This window comes from Tyto alba, unplaced genomic scaffold (assembly GCF_018691265.1).
Source record: "Tyto alba isolate M040663 unplaced genomic scaffold, T.alba_DEE_v4.0 Super-Scaffold_33, whole genome shotgun sequence".
In the NCBI taxonomy this organism is placed as follows: Eukaryota; Metazoa; Chordata; class Aves; order Strigiformes; family Tytonidae; genus Tyto; species Tyto alba.
The window spans coordinates 12644340-12668378 of NW_024881308.1; the positions used below are offsets into that span (position 1 = coordinate 12644340).

The window sequence follows — 24039 nt, forward strand, 5'->3', positions numbered from 1 at the left end:
CTTTGGTTGAAGAGAGAACGGCCTTTTTTGTCTTGATCATGGAATTGACTTTTGGAGAAGCTTGGAAGGGCAGAGCTGCAGTCAGAAACTATGTATGAAAGAGATGGATGTATAGAAGATGATAAATCTTCCATCAGATTCCACCCTGGGTCACCCATACTACCCATGGAGGGAATAACACACCCCAGAAAGCCCCTTTTTAAATTTACAGCATATTCTGACCAGATGTCACAGGATCAGTAAGGAAGTTAATTTACTATTTCACTCACACTTGGAGTCATTCTTAACAACTAAAAAATGAAAAATTTGTTATAAGATCTTCAGAAACCTGTGGCCATCTGACTGTGAAATAATGGTATGGTATATAAACTGCTAATTGATGATACTGCTACACTGCTGTTCAAGCGCACTCATTTTTAGCTAATTGAAGCTAAGAACATCATGGAGAGATTGAGTTTTTGTTACTTAGCATTTAATGTCTCTCCCTTCCCCAAATAGCCCTCACACCTTGAAAAACCCACCAACATCCTTTCCTACCCCACAAAAAAAAAAGAAAATTCAAACCCAGACATTATCTTTGCTTCAGAACACTTTGTTTAAGTTAGGGTGTATTAAAAATGTGCATTTAATAGAATGATCTGGCACTAGTCCTGGAGCAAACATTTGATTTTCAGATCCCTTTTATTTTATTCTTCTGCCAAAAAACGTCCTAATAGGCTGAAAGCTGCACACCTTCAGAGTCCTGTTGCCTCATATGCAAAACTGGCTAAACATCTTCCTTATCAAGCATGTGATATATCTACTGCAGTTGTGAAACATATTGTATAACATTGTCTACACTAACTAGGCTCTAATACTGTTTATATAGTTTGAATACAAATAATTATTTTTCTTATCAGCTTTCTTCCCCACCTGACAACATACAAAATATAAAAAATAAATGTACACACAATCACAGAGAGCTGGCCATCTCATTGCTTCACCATTAGCATACTGATTACTCTTAAGGTTAGGTCTTCCACCTGCTATCTGTGGTGTTTTGTTTTAACATACTCAAATTGCCAGAGTGAAATGATAAACCATTTAATACAGGTGCACTTGTATTTATGTTTTGCAGCAGAGGTCTTAAACAGGTAGTACATGGTCCTGAAATGGTTTTTGCCCAGTGAAGGATTTGGTTTCAATTTAAAAACTGACTTGAAATTTGCAACAAGGTATGTGCTGCATGACTCTTTAGAACCATGAATTTTTACTTTTTTTTTTTTTTTTTTTTTTTTTTTAATTGTGCAATTTCCTTGGCTCCCATTGTTCAGGGAGTTTGATTATGGCTATACAAATAGTTCCATCTTGTCCGTGTCATTAGCGAGAGCAGCAGCTGCCACCGGGTGTTTGACTTAAGTGCAGATACACAACGGTGAACAGTTCATGGATGCAATATGACTATTCTGTTGTCTGGGAAACAGTCTTTTAAACTCTGCATAATATGACAGTTACCAGCCAGATAATGTTTTTTCTTGCAAGCATCACAAATGTGCATGTGATCAAGTAGGCAGATGATAATCACGTTATCACCCACAACTCATGAGCAAGCACAGTAACAGCACAATTAAAGACAAAACCACATATTTTAAAATACTTTGAAATTGCTGATGATTTTGTGTTGTTTGGAAATAATAATGCTTCTCCCCTACATCTGATCCTTTTTTAATTCTAAAGATGACAACATTTCTTATGAAAACACCATGCTATCAAACAGTTGTTGAATGCCACTTTCTAATGCAAAACCTTGAAGAACAGTGATGTCAGGTAGTGGTCATAACATATTACATGTTAAATCACAAATGTAACTCATGGTCTTCAAACCTTGCTCCTGTACCCAAAATCTATATAGATCTCTGTTTCAGAAATCTTATAACTCAACATGTTTATACTTGACATTGTTTAAAGAAACTGCAACCTGAAATTAAAAGTTGAGAATTCTTCATACACAAACTACTGCATGAAAATAGCTACTCAGTCATTGGTGCTGACATTTTAACTATCACAGAGACAACTGTCAGCTCAATTATAAATCAGTCTTGAGACACGTCTAGCTTACATCTGTCAGTGGCTGACCACAGAGCTAGGATGAAGGCAAGCCATTAAGTAACTTTTGTTCAAAGTTTTGTAGGCCAAAGAACAGGTAGATTTGGGATTTAGGTCTATTTTTGCTCTCCTTAGTACTGGGATTGTATTTGCCACATCTTTGGGAGGGGAAGGATCCAGTCTCCACAATCAAGAACACAAGACCTCACCTCTGGGACTACAGTCCTTGGATCTTTAATAGTAACAGCAACTTCAGGCTCAGTCCCAACCTTCTCAGCTGGCTTTGACAGCAGGAATTCCTAACTCCAAGCTGAGAAGACATTGTGGCGTTTGGAATGAAATGACAATGCAGAGGGAAACAGCTAGCCTTAAAGTCAAAAACTGCACCAGAAAATGGCCCTTCTCCTTCTGGGGATGAGGCACTCCTGCGTTTTAAAAGTTTTGATATCTTATCAGGCCAGTGGTAACTTCCTGTTTGTAGCTTCACCGATAATAAGTATTTTTCCAAGTAGTCTTCTAAGGGTTTTTAATGAGTTTATTTCATGCAACCCAAGGGATAAACTACAAAAGAAAAACAAATAAAAAATATTAATCAAACAGGAGAGTTTAAGGTGGAAACATAATGCAAGTATCTTCTATGCAAATAAAGTAATAGAATATTCTTCATGCACAGTAGGGACAAAAGTACTTTCTTTCATGGTATTCTCTAATAAACAGATTTCATAAAATCTTCATTACTGTAAAAATAATAGATTTCCATTTAGGAAAAATCAAAATCAAAGGCAGTGAGATAGTGTGATCAAAATGAAGTGGCAGAGTCCAGGTAGATAAAATGCCTGAATCCGCACTGTGCTGTAACCACTATCTGACACTTACTATAGGCTATAGACGTTTTTTAATATACTTAACTGTGAAATATTATAGCCCTTAAGGAAAATGAAAGGAGTATATGGGAAAAATGATAATGTTGGAAGTCCTGCAAAGGAACTCCACTACATTCTCTAGAACAGTCATGATCCAAAGCCAAACACATTAATAGGCTTGTACAAGGCTGGTACATACAGAATAATTAAATCTGAGTAAAATTTATGCAACAACTTAAAGAGGATCTAAGAATTTAGTAAGTATTACAAGAACATACGAGCTGTTAAAAACACATTTACAGAACAGTACTTGAAGCATTGCACCTTGTGAAGAATATCAAGTCAATGTCATCACCCCCTTAACTCCTACCTGTGCATGTAGTATACCTGCAAAATCATGCACTTGTTTTAATCCATACTGTTACACCTTACTCTGTACCAAGGATGCAGAGTGTTCAGTGCACACAACAGTTCTTAGATACGGCATTTAGGCATGGAAACTCAGACTCTTCTAGGCCTTTGTCCACAATTATTATTGTTATTAATTTGTGCAGCTTCATTACTGATGATTAGTCAGACAGCACTTTGGGAGACAAAAGCTTTTTCATCATCATATTATCTAACACTTAATGCAATGCTGAAACTAAGCTGTATACCAAGTTGATTGCAACTTAGTGTTTCAGCAAAAGCAATAAATAAAGGACTAAACAACATGTATAAATGAAAAAATGTTCAATTCAAAGCACTGAGAAAGCATCAAATTTACCATAGTATGATGAAGCCAACTTGGATTAATGCCAGGGTATATATATGTTCTCTGTTATATATGTATAGAGTCCAAAACATTAACAGCCACAAACTGAAATAAAAATATTATAAAAAGTAATAAATATTTGCAAAAAGTAATTTTAACAATTACTAGTCTTCTCACAAAACAACCATTTAAAATGTAATTCTTCATATCTAGTTCTTGCACAGTGTACATTAAAGCACTTTCTAGCTGCCTCTATTCTTTTCTCTAAAGTTAAGTCAGTTGCTGCAGAGGTAAATAATACTCACATCAGTTCTACTGCACTCAATCAATAGGATATACATTGTTTTTCTATTAGGTTCATGATGAATAAGATGGCAAAACTGGAGTTTGACCTCCTTGGTTAGTGTCAATGTATGGTTTTCATGCTCAGAAATAAGAATATTTTTTATATACACTTTCTACTGGTGACAAATTCTGAGCATACAGCAGCTCTCTGAAATACATAAAATACTGTAAATGAATAATTATTAGAAATGCAAGTCTATAAAAGGTAAGATGAAGAGTATAGGAGCTACAGAAGCTTGTCTTTTTAATCAAGATATGCATACTATGTATCTTCTGAGTAAGGGGCTCCCAAATGTACAGTGGTATGAGTATCATAGGAACAGAAAAAACAAATACTGTCTGAACAGCTGAACACTCCCCTGAGCATATGGACTCAAACAGGGACTGATGCTGCCAGATATATTAGCAATGAAACCAGAAGGCAAGGCGAGTTCTAAGTAAAACCATGATATTAAAAAAAAACCTTCACAAAGCTTCATTAAACACAGAATTTGGAGACAACCCAGTATCAGAAGCAACTAAAACTTATTTAATTTGGTTACTCCAAAATCAGTGTTTGTTCCTTTTATAAATGTGTATTTTAGTGTGTCATATATATCTTAATCCTTGCTGACATACTTAAAATTAGAGGAGTACTTTCAAAATCATCTCAACCCTCATACAAGGGATCTGTATGGATTTAAATAAAAGTTAACTAAAACTACCTATAAGAAAGACCCTTCTTCAGAAAATGATGTGAATGTTCTTTTTAGTTCAGTAATTATTCATCTGATTCTTTAAATAATTGTGAGGATTAAAAACATTAAAAAAATGTCTGTGGAATTAGGACTTGGGCAAACCTCAAATGTTGAATCTCTTATTTGCTCACTCAGAAAAGACTTTCTTCAGAAAGTAATTCCTACCTCATCTGTTTGCAGGCTTTTTTTAAGGCCTATATTGAGAGTACGGCATGTTGTATGATTTTGAATTATTGTATTTTGTTGTTGCCTCTTGGAGAATCTAGTCAGCATGGGCATGCATTCTAAAAACTGAAATACTGAAAAATAATATCAGAGAATCTGCTTCCTGAAAAACATGGCTATAAATGGAGAGATGGAGAACAACTGTTAGCCTCACTAGAACACACAATTTTTGGAAGATGAACAAAATGGGATTATACCTGTCAGCTTGGTTAGTTAAACTGAGCACATCAGTTTATTCTGTCTTTTCAGAAATAATATAAGAAAGCACTGAGAGCTCTGACAGTTCATAGAGACTACTTACTAAGCCAACGGGGAATACCAGCACTGCAAAGATGGAAGCTTTCACAGGTAACAAGCTGGATAACAAACTCTTCTCTTTGGCAGTTGTGAATATAAGAACAAAATAAATTGTGACACATATGCCAAATAACAAAGCTTGCATAATCTAAACAGTTAAAGAAAATGTTAAGAAAAATATGTATTTTTTTCAGTATTTTATTTTTGCTGTATTGATTTTCTAAGGTAAAAATGTGAAAACATCTAGAAATTGATTGTCCTGGAAATAACGGACATTTCTTTTCATTTGACCTAAATCTACTTAAATATTTTCCAGGTTTTGGCACATTTATTTACTAATATTAGAGAGGCTGTAAATATTTTGAAGGAAAAAAAAAACCACTTCCTCTTGTTGACATCTTAATTGGCCTGTTATATATCCCGAAAGTGGAATGCCAAGTTTCCCACTGACTGAGAGTTTTCCTGCAAGTTTACTGTTGGCCTACAAGCTGTGCCAGCCCCGACAGCTCCTCCGTTCTGTGACTGTGTTCTCAGACTGCAGACAGTCACATCTGTGCCCAGAGCAGTGTGAGTTCTAGTCTGAACACCTTTTTTGGGGGTGGAGATTTGATGGACTAATTTTTAATGTTCTTTATGCTGAATTCAAGAACATGGTCTTTAGTAGTTTGGTTTAGGTAAGAAAAAGTGTCTGAGGAGTCAAATTCAAGGCTATATTAGAAGGAGATAACAAAAACATTACTCCACTTAAATTATAATAAGAATGTTGCTGAGGTATTGCATCAGTGGCATTATGAGGGGAAATTATCTGAGTTTCAAAACTGACATGTTTCTGCGTAGTTTTTATTTTCCTGATTCCCTGAAGCTCAGTGGAGGTACTTGAATTTTACGAATGAATTAATTATATTTGGATGTTTTCTTTATACATGTTAAAATACTATCTGTAGTTGATAACATTTCAGAATTTCAGTGTTGGGAGATGTTCCCATTACAAGCCATAACTATAATTTTGTGTAGGAACAAAGAGGTAGGAGCTTTGTACAGTCCACTGACTATTATCTGCTGCTGTTTTCTCACGTGAGCACCAAGGATACAGCCAGGAGCATCCTGAGGAGCATCAAGGACTACAGAGCCCTGGGAGGGGAGTGGCAGTAAAGGACTCAGAAGCACAGGTGGTTTTTCCATCAGTCCTCCTGGTCGAAGGGAGGAGGTCTGAAAGTGCTAGTAGAATCTGGCAAATCAACAAATGGTTACAGGACTGGTGCCACAGCCAGGAGTTCAGCTACTTTGACCATGGAACTCACTTTCAGAAACCTGGTCTACTGGGGACTGATGGGGTCCATCTCTCAGAGAAGGGGAAGAGCATCTTTGGTCACAGCCTTGCCAGACTGGTGAAGAGGGCTTTAAACTAAAGTAGCCAGGGAAGGGGAAGCTCAGTCCATCCCAATTCTACCAGCTTGATGCCAGTTCTATAGGTACGTCAGTGATAGATGGAAGACTGAGGAATATGAGGGCCCTCTCCAGAAGGAAACAGGAAACCCAGGATATAGAGAAGACTGAGATTCTGAGAGACTTTTTACCTCAGTCTTCACCAGAAAGTGCTCCTCCAGCCACACCACCCAGGACACAGAAGGCAAAGGCAGGGACTGGGGGAATGAAGAACCACCCACTGTAGGAGCTGATCATGTTCAAGACTGCCTAAGGAACCTGAAGGTGCACAGGTCCATGGGAACTGATGAGATACATCTGTGGATCTTGAGGGAACTGGTGCATGAAGGCTAAGCCACTATCCATCACAAACCGTTTTATGATATTACATTCTTGGTACAGATGATTTTGATTAAAAAAAAAAAAAAAAGAGAGATAAAAGATAAAAGTTGTAAGTGTTGATTTACAGTCTTAAATTGCAGGAACTAAATAGTGTAATCAATATAATTAGGCAGAAAGCTATTCACATCTGAGAAGTTAAGTGATGAATGACCAGTAACTCAAATAAAAAGTTGTAATTGTGTCACAGATTCTTCAATGGCTTTATTCAAGAAAATTAAGAAATGCTTATGCCCACAGAACTCCAGTGAAATAAGTAAGTAGTAGTATTTCAGATGTTACAAATATGAAAATGTTGGGCAGATTTTCTCAAAGCTCTAGGATCAGCTAAGGACTCAATTCCAAGGAAAAAATTAGTGGGAGTTGAGCTTCCAACTCACATATATCTTTTTTTCAAGATCTGTATTAGATGACTTTTCCATGGCAAAAGAATGGTTCATCTTCAATTAAAACGTAAGAATTCATAGTTCCCAGTTCAGTCAACTAAGCTACGTTTTCTCACTGTACCTTCTTACGTTTTTTCTTTCATTTCTATCCATGCTTGCACAGAACACATGGCTTAAAAATTTGTTTTCCTGAAGTAGTTTTACTATTGATGGGGTGGACTGACCACCCTTTTCCCCAAACCTTTGCAGATGCTAGTGATTTGGGAAGGTAGGTTATCATTGAAAGGGCACTGTAATTTTAATATACATTTTGTTCGAATCCTGTATTTTTAATTTGGAGCAGCCTTGAGGTGTTTATTAAATTGATAAATACTTCAGAGACTTAGTTTTTACTGAAATAAATCCTGAAAGGATATATTTGTAATGGACCTTTACAAACACAATAATTGAAATATATAACATGAGGACAGCTGTTGAGATGACTGTTTCCATAACAGCACACATCTACAGTAAGGTCCACAATGACACAGGATACTGTTTCTATGGTAATAGAATGTCTTAGCCTCAAGGGTGCACAGAAATCTATTACGAAAAGTAGGAATTAGTATTTTAGACTAAAGGGACTTCTTTGTTTATACTTATCTGTGTCTAGCCACTTGCTGTCACCTTTTCCTTATACCTAGATTGTAAACTTTTTAGGTTGGTGACTCTCTTTAGCTTGTTTTTCTAAAGAAATAGCTGATACCTAGTCATTCTGTCTGTCCTCCTCTTACAACTTTACCTCTTGGTTAGTTTTAATCAAGTTAGACCACAGAATTGCTATGTGCCTACTAACGGGGACTCAGTAGACAGGGTGCAGAAACCCAAAGTGGTGACAGCACCGGTGGGAAGTCCACAGACTGAATTCAGTTGCTTTCTGTCTGGCCTGTTGCTTGGCCAGGCAGCCACACCTGGGGATGCCCCCAAATGAGGGGATATGGGACAAGCTGTGCTGAGCCTGAGGACAGGAGGAACTGGAGATACTGGAAAGGAAGGGTAAGGGTATAGGATGTGCATTTATGGTGCTCTAAAGACACTTCAAATAGGCAAGTAAATTGTAACAAAGAAATTAGAAGTGTTAGAAGATGGCACAGTAACAATTTCAGCATGGTAAGGGTGTGCATACAGGCACAGACAGAGAGACATGCAGATCAGCCTGTCTAGGAGTTTCAGTTTTTGTCTTAAGAAAATGTCAATTATTCCCCTGCTAAGTAATACCAGTTCTTAGCAACACTGGTGCTCTCACTTCTTTGTGCTTTTCCCATGTTTCTGTATCCTGAGTTGGCTAGATACTTGGCTGTAAAAATTCTCCCAGATTATTCTTCTGGAGTCAAATTTACAAAGGATCAGTAATATGTTTGATGTTGGGGTTAACACCTAGAAGATTCACAACAGAACCTCTGCGCTTTGCAGGTGCCCATCAGAAATTAAAACCGATACAACTAAAAAGCAGGCTGTTTTCATCAATTTGAGCTCATATTTTGTGCCAAGATGAAGGCATTTTGGGACAGGTGTTTGGAAATGCAGCTTGTGCCAAATAAATGCTTGTTCAGTACAGAGTAGTTGGAGCTCTCTTCATTTCCACCCTATCACCTGGTACTTTAGAAGTAAAGCATGGTCAGGGAAGCTTCCAATTAAAAAAGTTAACTGTCACATTTTATTGTGGTTATTTAAGGAATCTTTAGTAACTTGTAACAGAAGAACAAACATGCTAAATCTCCAGAGTTTTGCATATAATTTATTAGCATGGACAGAAAACTAGAGTACCACATACAGAGTCTGAGTCTGGGTGCAGTGACTGTTTGGATGCTGAAGACTTTTCTTAGCATGTACCCGGTATTTCAGGAGAAGGAGATAACAAATGTTAATAGCTGAAAAACTGCTGATACAGTTTTGGTGTCTGCTGTTGAAAATTGGAGCCATTAATGGTGTCAATAAATTACAAAAAGTCATGGTAATCCAATTACTGCTATTTTAAAACACTAAGGTTCCTTTGTAGCTATGGAAACAAAAATGCAGACATTAATGAGCAAGGGGGGAAAAAAACCCGGTGTTTCCTTGACAACAGATAAAAGCATAGCTCCATGAAACCCAAAGGAAAGACAGAAATACCTTTTACCATGACATACAACTGAAATACAAGTCCAGTGCAATAATATACTTCACTCTGCCAGGAAGCTACAAGTACTTTTTTCACACGACCACTTCCCATCTGTATACTGAAGTTATCCAGTAGCATGAGGCATTCTGTATGCTTCACTGATCATCTTCATGAGGGTAAGAATTAAAATGGCATGCTAAAGCCTGTGATAAGAACTGGAACGCTTTTGTAGCATGCATGGAGCAGATGAGTGTTGTATATAGCATGCTGAAAAAACTTTTCAGACAACAGGCATGAGACGTAAAGAATATGTGCCAACCCTGAGATTGACCTAGTGCTTTGCAGTGCGGATGTGACTAGTGAGCTCTACAGAAAGCTAGCCATGGGGAGAGTGGACACTACTATTCCATACCCAGGTGTTGAAGAGCAATTGTTCCCTGGAGTACATCATAAATTCTGCCTATATATATATATAGTACCTCTTTTCCCAGTGAAAAACTGTATCAACATTAGGTAAGATTATGACAAAGAAAGGGATACAAGGAATGTGCAACTTTAACTTAATTACTATTATGTGAAATTTAGCTGGCAGCTCTCACACAGTCCAAAAATATTTTTGTCAGAGGAACTCAACATTGTTCAAAGACAGTAAAATAAGAGAGGATTTGTGATAGAGGTAAATAAGAGGACACCAGTAAGACTACAGGACTATTTTTCAGTGGATAGCATACAGCATAAGAAGATATTGATATGTAATATAATTTAATAAAATTAATAAATAGAAGATTTAATTGGCAAATTTCCCATAGTCATGTTGTAAGAACTGAATGTTCAAAAAAAAGGTCTTTCATCAACTCTATCCAGCTTATGGTATTAAGATCATCCCTTCATAGTGGAAAGGAAAGTATATCAATCAGTTCAAAATCCTAAACTGTTTTGTGTCTACAGCAACAAAGAGTCAGATACTAAGCTACAAGACTGTAGGGTTTCCTTGACAACATGTTGAGAAAAAACACAACAACATAAAAACTTATGGAGAAAATAAGAAAAAAATAGAGTTGAGTTGTCTGAATGGAGTGGAACGTGGGTTTACCTATGTGACTGGTACTGGTCTGGGGTCATGGTGATGGGAATGCTGTGCTTCTACAGTACTAGTTATTGATGCTTCCTTTTAATGCTTTTGACATTGACCTGAAAGTTGGTTCAAATGATCAATGACCCTGTCAAATTCTAGTTTCATTTTCTGTAAAGTACACTTAAGTTAGTGTAGATGGTGGTTTTTAGAACATTTCTGAATACTATCAGAAGTTCTGATTTTATCTGTTTTTCTATGACAAATAGGAAACAGATGGAAAAATTAGTATGACTATACTCTAGTTTGTGCATGTCTAAAAAACAGCTAACCTTGCTGACTTTTTGAGTTAAAGCAACTGTTCCTCTGAAAGCTACATTGCTTTTAAGTGCATCATAATTGTAATTACTCATATTTATGATGCAATATGCCTGAAAATACTATAGCTCATTACTCCAGCAATCTGGAGACCTGGAAGGACCCTCCATATTCCTCCTGAAGAACATCTATTTTGTAGAAGTGGCACCATAATGTCCTCTACTTTTTAACTGTCAGCAAAAGAATGACTTGAGCAAGGAGGAGTAACTGGAGCTTTCTTTATTACCACCCTATCACATGGTACTTCAGAACCAAAGCTAGACTCGCACATCTTTTTCTCTCAGACATCTGATTTTTTTCTTGGATTGTAGACTATCCTTGTGAATTAATCCATGAAACAGTCCTTCACCAGACCTGCTCATACTGAACTAATACTAAAAAACTCAAACCAAATAAAACCCCAGATCAACCCTGTATGATGATTCAGCATTTAGAACCTTACCTAAAACACACTAAATCTAAATTTGGAAAGAAGGTCCGTGGGATTTTAATGGAAGATGGTTCAAGGCTAGCTCTTTTTTTTTTTTTTTTTTTTTTTTTCCCTTCAGATAAGTGTCTACATGTACATCCCTGCTGCTGGGGTGTGAAAATAACCCAAGCACTTCATGTTGGGTTTGTGTGTGGAGGGGTTTTGGTAGCAGGGGAGGGGCTACAGAGGTGGCTCCTGTGAGAAGCTGCTAGAAGCTCCCCTGGCTCCAAGTTGAAGGGAAGGACTCACATGAGTCCCTCCCACAGGGCTGCAGCTCTTCACTAACTGCTGCAGTGTGGGTCCTTCCCACGGGCTGCATCCCATCAAGAGACTGCCCCAGCACGGGCTGCCCTCAGAGTCCCGGCCTTCTCCAGGCGCAGCCCCCTGCCCCAGCGTGGGCTCCTCCAGGGGCTGCAGGTGGCATCTGCTCCTCCACGGGTGCAGGGGGACAGCCCGCCCTCTCCCCATGGGCTGCAGGGGATCTCTGCTCTGGCACACCTCCCCCTCCTTTCTTCAACTGACCGCAGTGTTTGCACAGGTATCTCCCTCACTCCTCCTCCCCCTCCTCTCAGGTTCCCCTTCTTAAATATGTTATCACAGAGGTGCAGCCGCCGGTCCGACTGGGAGCCGGGGGAGCTTCTAGAAGCTTCTCACAGGAGCCACCTCTGTAGCCCCTCCCCCGCTACCAAAACCCCGTCACACACAAACCCAACACACTTCCCCAAATTGAGTCTGTCTTTTGCCCGTGACCATAATGGGTGAGTCATCCCTCCCTGTCCTTGTCTTGACCGCTGAGACTTTTGTTGTATTTTCTCTTCCCCATCCCGCTGGGGGGAGGAGTGAGTGAGCAGCTGTGTGGTGCTCAGTTGCCTGCTGGGCTTAAACCATGACACACTTTAAAGAACAAATTCAATTCTTAGTGAAACACTTTGGTAGTATGCACAACCAGCTGAACCTTTTCATTTATGTGATTGCCTTAGCATTTTCTCAGCAGCCTTTGAGTCTTTTCCCTATGGGATCCATTATTTTTGCTTTGTGTTTTAGTTTTTTTCTTTGTACTGGCTTTTCTTTGGCAAGCAGACCCATGTTTGCTTCTAATGAAGCTGTGTCTGTCCCTTTTGCTGCTCAAGCACATTTTTGTCTTTAAGCTCTTTTCTCTTGGACTTTTTTTTTCAGTGTGGCCTGGCCAATACGTGAGGATGACACGCCTCTTTAGGGTGGTAGTTCTTGCTTTCTTGACAAATAGACAAAAGTGCCATATGAATCTCAGTAGTTGTTATGCAGTATTGCTATAAGGGTAATAGTTGGATGTCCAATGTACCAGAATGATATAATTCCTCCTGCTTTGAATACCTTTTCATATTAACATTTTCCCAGATTTTTAATACTTGCTTTAAAAGATCCTGTCAAATTACAGAACTGTGATCTTTGGGAAAAAAAAATCATGTTAAGTACCCCCGTGGAAATGTGCCTTTGGTCACATGAAAGTTGTGTAGGCAACCGTGATTCCTCTAGGTCCAAACTTGAGTTTACATCTATAAAAGAAATATTGCTATTGGTTATCACCAATATGATGTAATGATTCTTCATGGGGATTAGTCCTCAGAGGAGGATTAAGTGCATTTAGACATTCCAGATGTTACTTTACCTGCAGCAAAGTGGTCAATACCGTTGCAGAAATTATGAATGCTGCAGCAAGTTGGAAATATGACTACTACAGAGTCACTGTACATAGTTGTCCATGACATACTGAGACAAAAATGAGAAATATATACCTTTCAGAGTTACTGCTTCAGGCTATGTGTTTTGTTACAACACTTTCCAAACTGGGTCAAGAAAATTGTAATTAGTATTTTTTTAAAAATAGAAATTATAATAAAGTTTCAAATGATACTACTTATTAATAATGCACAGTGTTTAACTGGGCAAAAGGTGCCTTCATTGAGCAGACAGATTAATTTAGCGTTTAGAGAAAGACAAAGTAATAAAAAAGGTAAAAATCTGTCTTTTTTACTTCTACACACAGAGAAAAATTACAATGCTAGGAAAATTACCAGTTCTACTGAAATGATTTAAGCAATTTCAGTTTGCAATCTACATCATGTTGTACAATTGCACTCAGTCTGCGTGAATGCAACCCTGCTGGGAGCCATATTTCTTTTCTCTCTAAACATACACTTTTCTATATCAGCTGAGGCCACAGACATTTCTCTGGCAAAATTTTCCTGGAGCTGACCTCAGATGCTAGTTTATACATGAAAGAAGAATTTAAGCTTCTACTATGACTAGAAGCCAGACCCCACTCAGTATTTGTGTGTACTGTACTGGTGTGTATTAGCAGTAATATCTCTTTGACAGTTTTACCAGATATAGAACTGAAGATCATTTTTCATTCACTGTAGCGTGATTCACTGTTTAACTACCCTTATCAGATTCTTTGTTGAAGGTTGGGATTAGTAGTCTGAAGTCCTCAAGTCCAGCCTGTTTTTACTCACACACTGAATTCTGCTGATTTGGCATTCAGCTCTGGATCTTCGACACTGGGAGCTCTCAGCTGCTTGCTTCACACTGTGGCCAGATGGGCTGAAGAACTGCCAGGGATACCGTGCCCTAAACAGCAATATGGGCATCATCGAGTGGCTCCTCTCTTTCCCATCCCTCTTTGTCTATGTATCCAGTTGCCTTGCTTTTTATTGTCAGCAGAATACCAAATGCAATAGAAATCTTCTTTGATTTGGGGCTCATTTGAGTATTTGAAAAAATACACACCTAAACCATTACACTCAATAATGTATATGCCTTGTGTCCAAGCACATGATTTTCAAACTGGTTGTCTTCTCTCATACATACATGAAGAAAGGCATCTAACAAGTGCTAGTCCCTTATTATCATGGAGCACCCAAGTCATAAAGGTTCCCTGAAGTCTTCAAGCACCTTTCTAAAACTATTTTGTCTCTGTTTCACTTTGTGGTCAAAAATATCTTTGAGAAGTGTTCTTGCTTGTCTGACAAAAACCTCATAACCATTTATATGCACCTTCTCTTGTGCCAGCATTATAATTTAGCTTAAATAGCGTTTTCCTCTCATTCCCCATGATATCATAGAGAACAGTCGCTTTGCTTCACTCCTGTTGGTATCATTTATACCCAGTAGTTACAACAAACACTCAAGTCTATTTTCTGTCCGATTTGGATCAGTAAGCCTGATGCATTGCTAGACTAACGGATAAAAATGGGCTGCCAGGATGTCCCAATTTTTCTTGGCTGTGTTTTGTGGAATATTCAAGGGAATAGTCATGGCCTAAGGTATCCTACCTGGCTGGTTGTGGAGTGGCTTCTATGCCTGTTGTACCATGCTACTGAGTGCTACCAAGATTTGGGTACCTATTTAGCATGTTTAAATGCAGAAATATAGGTGTCCTCTGAAGACTTTTACTCTGGAAATCTGAATGCCTTTTGGAATACAAGCTCTTGTAGGTTAATTAAAAAATAGCAGCAAAAATCATAACAAAATGTTCACAGTATGTAAAATCAAAAACCTTCCTACATATGTAATCTACCTTTTTTAATTTAGAGGCTGAGGAAGAAACTTGACTGGATTACATCTGTTAAGTTAAAAAAAACTCCAAACAACAAACAAACCCTAGAAAATTATAAAAGAAAAAAAGTAATAATTTTTCATTTGTGCCTGATGGGGTTGTGTTGTTTTTTTTTTTTTTTTTTTTTTAACTGTTTGCAAATCTTCAGTGTAATGGTTTGAAACCCAGTCGTGTCATTTCTTTACGCCCACACACAGAGCTGCAGTAGTGCAGACACTGTAGCAGGCAAACCATATTACCAGCATCGGCCATTAAAACTCTTCCTACACCCTGCGTGGGCTGACTTCACCCCCTCCTCTCTTTGCACACACCCCACCACCCACCCTTCAATTTTCAAATGCTTAAAAAAAAGAGAAGAGAAAGACACTGAAAAAAGAAAACAGGATGCTTCTTTTGTTTCAACGCTATTCCAGAGACCTGAACCTCTCCACCTGCCTGTGAATTGGCCACCTAAAGGTTAGCAAGTGTTTTGTTATCAATTTATATAGACAGAGATATAATTAAATTCTAGATGGTAAGACAGAAATTTTAAAGTTATAATTTTTTAAATGTGATGGTTCTTTCACTTAGCAATGACAAAGATTTTTTCCTAAAACACAAAGCATTTTAGTACTGGCCCCACTTCTGTTTTTCAGAGGGCTTTAATCAGTATTTTTTCATCATTTAGTCCGACCTCCTAAACTTTAAAAGATGGATTAGGGTTATTATTTTCCTGTTAGAGCAACCTGTTGATTACAGACTGCTGGCTGGAGGTTGTTAACTCTTTCCTAACAAGGGAAATGCACAGGAGCAAATTTGATGAAAGGACAAAAGAATGGAAATCCTTTGAGGTTTTTAGATTTTTAAAGTACTAACACAGTCCTATTTTTTTTTCATCGTGAAGTCACCAACAGTGTTACAAACCCAACAGATGCGTTAGGTATGTTTCTTTTTAGAAAGAAGTGGTGTAAATTTAAAATAAAGACATATAATAAACTAGAAAACATTTCTTATGACTGGAGCTGAGAAAAGTAGCAGCATAAGAAGTAGAACAGGAAATATTCTCTGATACAAATTGCATGAAGAGATCAAAAGGGCCATTACAATGTTTACTAACAGTGTTCTTACTGATTTAAGCCTTTTGAATGTTTTAATTTATGGATATTCAAGAAAAGAAGAATCAAAAAGCTAGAAAACTATAATAATGATCAAAACAGTTGGTGCTATTCTAGAATGAAAGAAAGGTATTACAGATCAATTCTTAGAAGGTAGGTCTTAATACTGTATTCTGGTACAGTGTTTAAAAAATTAAAAAAAAAATAATAACAAAAATAAAACAATTTTGCTGATATTACACAGCTGTGAAAGTACAGTGTCAAAAATATTTGTCCTCAGGGTATGATACAAGAATTTCGAAGTTTGATCAGCATATTTTCTAATTGCTTTGTACTTTTATAGCATATGAAGCAGGGCAAAACTTCAGGAGCAATGACTTCTTAAAAAGTAGTGAGATATCCTGAAGTCAGAATTTGAGCAAGAAATGTTATCACTGAAAGATTATGGGGGTTGCAGAAGATTAGGGAATTACACATTTTCATCCTAATTCTGCAGAGGACTGAGGCTCTCAACTTTGTTAATAAAGTTATAAGCAGTCTGCACACTGCTGGTGGAACTTGCAGTTATTTAAGATCAGATACATCTCCTAAGAACCAGTGAAGTCAGTACTTCTGTTATGAGGCATTTCGATGTATGAAGTCAAACTGAGAAACGAGCAAACAGAGAAATAGTTTTAAAGTCAAACCAAGTTAACAGTCATTTGTGGGCTAGTCAGGAAATGTATCAGTTCCATTTTGCTAGTTTGAATTGAGGACTAGAAGGTGCCAGAATTAGGGTACACTCATAAACTTTTCTTTTCCATCAAACAAGTAGTATTTAAAGTACCTGCACAAAATTTGTTTCAGATCCTATGCTTCACTGTTACTTTATTACACTAATATTTAAATAGAAGTTTTGTCTAGTCAATCAAGGGAGTTCTTCATAAACACTGGCACCTTGTGCTAGCCATCAGTGGTAGACTAGCAATTGGAAATGATAATTCCAGTATCTGTATCTTCTGCTGACAGTAAGACATTGTGTGCTGTTCTCAGCATCACTGTCCTCATATGAAAAATTGTTAATAATCCTATAAGATTTTTTTTTTTTTTCGTTTAAGCTTGTAAAGTACTTTAAAGCATGTAGTTGATAGGATCTTGGAAATCTATTTCCTCATTAGTATAGGAAGCATGCTTATTGCTACTTTCACTTGCTCACATCTTTGACTAAAACCCTGTAGGTATCTTTGAAGGATGCAGGGTTTTAGACACCTGGGATGGAGCCCTTTCTTCAGGTTCTTGGAACCTAGATATGTATGGCAAAGGTATGTGGGTTTATCTCCTCAAATCCTGATTAAGACATGAATTGAGAGTGAAGTGCAATACAGCACCACATACTCCCTACTCTGTAGTACCTGACAGTGGGCTTATCTTTATACATAGTTAAAATAAGTATTTTGCTGTATATTGAGCCAACTCAGTATAATGGGGTTAACTGGGTTTCTCTGAGCAGGATAATGTTTTGAACTTAAATGAATATAAGTAATCTTGCATAGCGGTTCCATTTTAGGAAGAGACACCTAAAAATAGATTGGTTAACAGAGAAAACAAAAATAATGTAATTTCAAATAGAATTAATGCAGTGTAATACTGGTCCTCTGTATTAAGTGTACAGTTCAAGTTACTTCTAGCCATTACAGCAACCTGTTCATCCATATAAGTGGGAAGAATCATAAGATGCTGTGGAGTCAGTCTGATTCCAGAGTCACTTATTCAAGATTTAGAGATTTCAGATCAAGCTTCAAAAGGTTCTGCAAAGCCCTGAGACCTGTGCGATAGTGGCAAACACCCATGCAGTTGCTCGCTTTAGTTGTAAGTTACTTAATTACTGCTTCTTTAAGCCTGTCAGGGTAAGAATTTTGCAGTTTTAGCATTTAGAATTTGATATGTTTCTGAGTGTCCTAAATAATGAATTTTAAAAGCTTATATATGTTTTAGAGTTGTTACTAGTTCCAGCATACTGATGGAATTATTAGTACTGTTTAAAATAAGTGTCCTTTTAAATTAAGTTCACCTTAAATTAAAATAATAATAGTCTCAGAATGGAATAAAATATAATAGACTTCAGATATGTGACAAAACTGAAGAGAAACTAATTTTGACTGGTTATGTAAAATGCCCATAATCATCTGTTTGTATGACTTGATTCATGCCAGTATTCTATTATAAGATGTGAATCTTTTTTTCTCCTTTAGTTTGTTGACTGTAACATACAATAATCCTCCAGAAGATCTCACTTACATGTGAGAATCCATTCCTTTAGGGAAGTATCTCCCAACAGAGCTGAAACTAGTTGCTGCATGTAGTTATATCCATATGGACAGAATGAGTCTGTAGATCAGAAGCATGAGTCATTGTAAAGCAGTTCACAGTGTCAAGTAGTTTTCCAGATTCACTGATTTTAAGCGTTTGCAGTGCCATTACCAATTACTGGAAGCATTTCAAGGTATAATAGAAACTAGAAGGATTTTAAGCATCAATACTAGGCCCTGCTAAGAGCTTTTTTGCCCCCTGAATAACTAAAGCACAGGCAAGAAAGATAGGAAGAATAAGACAGAAATATTTCTCCACCTCCAAAATTAGAGACCTACTAAAATAGGGTCCAGAAACAAACTGAAAGCAATCCAAACAACATGCAAAACTCTTCAAGATCAATAAAGCTGTGTAGAATGAAAGTCCACTGACACCTCTGGCATTAGTCTATCATCTGATTTACTAAGCCTCTGCTAAAGTGGATATTGGACAACCATTATATTACAGTTTCGCCACTATCCAATTTACAAGATACAGGCTGCAGCTTTCTGAATTGGGCAGATGCTCCTTGCAGTAAGATTAAAAGCTACATCTTCCAAAAAGCAGTGTTCCTAAAGAACTTTTACAGGCCCGCTATGCAGATTTTGTAACATTATAACGAATAAATATTCCAGTTTGGGATTTACTTGGTCTGGCAGCCCTGGAGGAAGTAGCCATTCCAGTCCATATTTTAAACAGGTGTTTGTGTAAAGACCAGCCACCCCCCCTAACAGCACACCTTGCCGCTGCTGACTGCTTTGTCTGAGGACTCTTTATGAAGCCAACCTACAACTGAAATCTAAACCCTTAAAATTATCTTTTCACTTCTCTTGGCTGTCCCCTATCCTGTTTTCCCTACAGCTTTTCACAAATTTTAGGGAGGTTTTTGAGCATAACCTAAATGCTTTTAACATTCTTGAAGTATTTTCCCTCCTGGTTATTGCTTTCTACCCCACCACAGGGCACCATTAGAAGAAGCTGGTGGATAATACCCACACTGGATAAGTTTAGTATTTCATTTGTAGCAAGTGTCTTCTCTCTACCATTGTCTTCTTCTCCAACACATTTTAAGAGAGATCTTTACTGTAAAGTTATGAGAAAATTACCTTTGGAGGTATAAAGAAAAAAGTCTATCATTGTGTCAGTGCATTTCACTCAATGATACAATTGAATGCAGCGTACAAATTGCCTACGTTTCAAAGACAGCTGATTCTATTTATAGATCCTACATGAATAATGCTAAAGGATACAAAGAGATTGAAATGCTACTTCATTTTCTTCTGTTTCATCTCTTCCTGTTTTCTGAAGGTTGTTACTGTGACACCAATGTAAAAAAAAAAAAAAAAAAAAAAGAAAAAACCAACTTCCTACTTCTAATCTGTTTCAAGTCTTTGTCCTCGTTTCTCTCTGCTTGCATCAAGTATTGACAGAAATGAGACTTCTTTTGCTGAAATGCCTGGCTCAATAAAAGGTACGTGAGCTAAAATTATTTACAGACTAAAGAGGATTCCCCTTCTGTATGATCACTGGTATTCTATTTAAAGTAGGGATCACCAGAAGCTTTTAAAAAAGGCAAATACTTCTAGCATAATATGGCATATTATATATGTTCAGAATGTTGAAAAGCTGCTTCTGTGTGGTTACAAAAATAAACTAACTCTGTCATGCCTACAGATTTTACCTGCAGGCCAAACCAGGGGATTGAGGACTACATCTGCTTAAAGACTATGATGCTCCTCTCAGTGGTGTGTCAAAAAATTGTATGTAAGTTCAGGAAATAAGTAGTTACATGTTTATTTAACAATTTTATTAATAATGATGGGCAGTTGACAGTGCATTTATGTGTGACATGCAAAGGACAAAAATCTTTTTGTTGTATAATTCAATATTATTAAACAATGGTGATAAAATGAAGCAAGTTTCATAAAATATATTTGGAATTCAGGATAAAATTATATAGAAAAGAGGAACACAATGGATTTAAAATTAGTTTTTTTATACCACCCCCCCCTTATTAAAATACTTTATAGTTATTCTTATATACTGAATAAGATAGTCTCTGCTATGCTGATTTTTCATCCAAAACTACTCCACTTTTTGTCTTTTCAGTGTTCCACAGACCTACCTATGGTGTGTATCTGAAGGCATAATTCAAACTTGGAACAAAATAATTGTATTTAAGTGGAATTATATTGACCAGTTTTGAAAGTTTAAGAAACTCATTTAGAAAATTTTGGACTGGCCAAATCCTGCTTCTAGTTTTGTTTATTGGAAATTTTTCCTTACCTAATTAGGATGAAGTTTTTATACTAGTAGTTGGATGCCACAAGTTACAAATTGAGCTCAGAAAAACAGGTAGATACTCAGTAACACAGAGTGGGGGATAATCAACAAAGGACGTTTTTCTACTTTAAGCAAAGGCTACCCAGAATTAGCCTTGGGGTAGAATTAGTTTGAGATAAGCTATTTTTGTCAATGTACAAAGAAATATAGTGGCTTGTTTTGTATATAAACGACAGATGTTAAAAGTATGATCATATTTGCCACAGTAGAATACAAGCCACAGAAGTTTCACTTAGGAAGAAAGTACCTTTTGTTTGCTGTGAAAAGCAGCAAACTACCACAGCTGGTAGAAATGTGTTATTAAACTCTTAAAAGTAAAGCGACTGTGTATCCCATCTAGTTTAATTGTTTACCATTAGTTAAAACTTCCCTTTAAATTTTCTGTAATTGTGTATTTTCTTTGTAGAACATTACAGAGCACTGAAATGATTCTCAGAATTACACTGTATTTTGGGCCACAGAAACATAACAGAATAAGTGAAATTACAGAGAGAGTCTGGTATTTTGGAACTACAGGATTCATATTAAAAACATCTGTCCACTGCAAGTCTTGCTAACTTACAGGCTGGCCCTGAAGGGCCCATCAGCTCTGCATGTGTATGAGGATATTCAAAGACAGAACATGGTTTGTGACACTGGAGCAGGCTTATTGGGGCGGAAATGTAAATTCTGCATTTCCACGCTTCTCTCCAGGGGAAGGAAGGGAGCACAGATACTATGACTTGTTTCATCTGAGGTGGTAGTTGTTAGATGTTCTAGCTACATGGTATTCAGACTTCACTTTTCCTCCTGGAGTCTTGTCTCTGCAGAGTATTTTTTTTCCCCTTAACTTTATTTTCACATAATTGGAAGAACTATCGCATGCTTAGTTTATGAGTATCATTGGCTCATGTCTTATCACTTGCTGCTGGTTTTATTGTATGCTGTGTTTAAACTGCTATAAATAAAGGCGATGTAGCTTAAGAACCATCTTAAATTGACTTGAAATGTTTATAACCTCACACTGCAAATTAGAGAAATCCACTTTTATCCCATAGGGCTAACCACACACAATAACTGAATTCCTTTGACAAGCCATAGTCTTTTAACATTCTTTCATTCTTTTAACATTCTTTCATCAATACAGTCAATACCTATATATATTAAAAAGCCAGGTAAGTGATTGTTCCAAACAGAAATCTCTGAAGTGGACAAGAAAAGTTCATGCTGGATAACTGAGTTTGATTTATAAAATTAATGAGAAAGGAGAAAAAATAAATTCTAACACATTGCTATGTGTAGTTAATTTTACAGGTTATTTTCTGGGATTTTTATTACACTAAAATCTTTGGGTGAAGACAAAGAATCCCATCTGGCACTGATACCTTTTCCATAAATGGTTTAACCCTGAGCCCACTGCAGTCGGTAGCAAGGTTCGGGTACTTCAGCAGCCCATCAGCAGTTCTGCTGATGCATGTAATGCATGCAGAGAAGCTAATGGCCTTGCTTGTGACCAGAAGCAAAGTCGGAGAACACATCCCAGGGACTGTATTGCTCTTTCTTCCTCCACTTTTCCAGTTCTTGCAATAAGCAAAGCAGATCAGAGAGAGACTGGAAGAAGCCTTGGCTGTGAAATGTAAGTTGCCAGCCAGCAAAAGAACTTTCAGAAGTGGCACAGAGTGAGGAATGCAGAGTAATAGCTACTGGGCTCTTGGTACATTAGTTTTCTGTTGCTCAAGGAGACAAGCATTTACAGTTGCATTCTGAGCTATACATAGGGATGAAATAATTAGCTGGATTAAAGGCAATGTCCAAATATGCAAACCCTTTTCTTTTGCAGAAGACTGATAACCAAGAGAGTTGCTTTATCTTTCCGTTTCAATGGTGCATACATTTAATATGAAAACTACCCAAATTCCTATTCTATTAAGATGCTAATTACATTTATTACTGAGCACATAACTCATTGACCTTAACCTGTTCCATTTGATCATTAACAGAAAGTTATTTTCCCATTTCTTCATGTGATGTGAGATGCTATCATTTTCAACTGAGAAGTAATAGAACTTCTCTTGGATTTCCATTCCACTTTATATCAATTTACCAGCTTTATTAACTACTCTAATAGTAACCAAAGAATACTCAAATTACACTGAGTTTGTAATTTCTCCTTTCTGTGAATTATTTGCAAAATTCTCAGTAACTACAAGCACCAGAGACTTACTTTGCTTTTAATAATGGTAACATAGTGTGTGTGTCATATAGAACCAGTCCAAATTTCAAACATTTTTGAGTAATTTTGTTTACTGTTTCCCAGTAATGATTACCTATTAAAATGATCCAAGAAAGGTACAGAAACACCACTACAGATTATGCAGTAAGGCAACAAATAGCAGATGTCACCTTTAGCCAGTGATCATGTTATTTCAAATGGGGTTTTTATGACTGTTTGCACAAGAACAGCCTATTATTCATAACAGCCAATGGATACAGAGCTATGAGTATAGCTGAATAAAAATTTGAATAAACATTCACAGGCCACTTTCTAATTTTCACCCAAACTATAATTACAAGAGGTTGTGCTGATGCCTCTATTAGCTCTTCCAAAGATAATTTTCAATGCACTTATTTTGCTATGTTCCTAGTTTGTTTCCAAGAAAAAAAAAAAAAAAACAACGACCAGACAAATTTTTGTTAAAATAAGTAGTCTGGACCAACACCAACCCAGAATATATTTGGACAGATTTCATAACAATAGGTTCACTTTTTCCCAAAACTGTCTACAAAATGTTTTCATCTGGCGTTGAAAGCATCTAAAATAAGCAGTATACCATAATATTACCTTTAATTAGACAAAACTAATTTGGGCTACAAAAAAGACAGTTTTAATTTATCCCACTATTTTGCTATGATCCCATCTCTTCTACTTTCTACATATTTATGTAAATCTCACTTGTGAAACAGAACATCAATTTTGTTTTGTTCACTTATTTTCATTTTGCATCACTTGTTGCAATGTGTTTAGCCTTAGCTCACTTAAATTGGGTACACACAGGTATTTTGCATCCAAGTTTACTGCCCTGTGTTTGGAACAGGTTTCCCAAAGGAGCTGTACAGTTTTT

The 24039-nt window shown here is 37.0% G+C and overlaps 1 protein-coding gene across 9 annotated transcripts in view; it reads left to right on the forward strand.

The window, feature by feature from the left end:
- Nucleotides 1-24039, forward strand: part of ZNF831 (zinc finger protein 831) — a 56760-nt gene that overhangs the window by 18227 nt on the left and 14494 nt on the right. For 2 of the 9 annotated variants that reach the window (XM_033010425.2, XM_033010432.2), the window contains exon 3: nt 5259-5357. The gene's annotated coding sequence lies outside the window, so the exon portion shown is untranslated. Of the gene's footprint in view, nt 1-5258; nt 5358-6320; nt 9531-15397; nt 15630-17484; nt 17569-19903; nt 20360-24039 lie in introns of those variants that run through there. The other 7 variants (XM_033010428.2, XM_033010427.2, XM_033010430.2 and 4 more) reach the window with 7 other exon arrangements.